This window comes from Thalia democratica, chromosome 6 (genome assembly GCF_965202585.1).
Source record: "Thalia democratica chromosome 6, ktThaDemo2.hap1.1, whole genome shotgun sequence".
NCBI lineage: Eukaryota > Metazoa > Chordata > Thaliacea > Salpida > Salpidae > Thalia > Thalia democratica.
This window is the reverse complement of record NC_139170.1, coordinates 30,558,279-30,559,056: the sequence shown is the minus strand read 5'-3', so window position 1 is coordinate 30,559,056 and position 778 is coordinate 30,558,279. Positions and strand designations below refer to the sequence as shown.

At 29.6% G+C, this 778-nt stretch overlaps 1 non-coding gene across 1 annotated transcript; it reads right to left on the bottom strand.

The window, feature by feature from the left end:
• Positions 1–316: 316 nt before the first annotated feature.
• On the bottom strand, positions 317–480 carry LOC145839630 (U1 spliceosomal RNA). Its single transcript, XR_014370079.1, has one exon. It is a non-coding gene; the product is annotated as a U1 spliceosomal RNA (small nuclear RNA).
• Between the last annotated feature and the right edge of the window lie 298 nt (positions 481–778).

The window sequence follows — 778 nt, the reverse complement described above, 5'->3', positions numbered from 1 at the left end:
CATTATAACTAATGAATTGTGTTTTTAAAACTTTAAATGTTTTATGTTCTTATAATTACTTTAAGAAAAAACTTTTTATCAATCGAACCTTTTCAATAAAATTTTTATAACAGTTAATAAATCAATTTGTTTATTTTAAAGCTATCACTTAAGGGTGTTTAAAAATTCTATAAACATTTTAGTAAGTTTTGAAAAAGTTAAAAAATTTCAATTTTTTTATTGTTATTAAGAATATTTTATTAGTTTACTCATTAAAAAATAAATCCTTCCGCATGTCGCAAAAGTTCTAAAATGTAGTATCTACTGTTATATTTAGAGGGGACTGCGCGAACGCAAGTTCCCCGTGGGAGAAATTGTACGGCCGAGTTGTTCACATTTGGAACAATCGCAGAGGTCAGTTTCACCAATGTGCAATGATGAAACCTCGCCCTGAGTCAACAGCCTGCCTGATCGCTGTTGAGACTCCCGTCAGGTAAGTTTAATCCAACAGCAGTAAGCCTGTACCCAGCCAACTCGCATGAATCGTTAGTTTGCAGCCTCCTTTGTGACGTCATACTATGGGAGTAATTGAAATGAGAGAGCATGATTAAAAAAAAAATGTTGTTTAGCTAACTAAATGATCTTTTCATCTTATTTTATAAAGACAATTACAAATATTATTACAATCGTTTAAATATTTTTTCCATGCTTTTCTTTTTGTAAGAAACAATGAAAGTTATGATTTAATGTTGTTAAATTAAAACTAATAAATCTAAATTATTTCTACTCTATTGTCTTC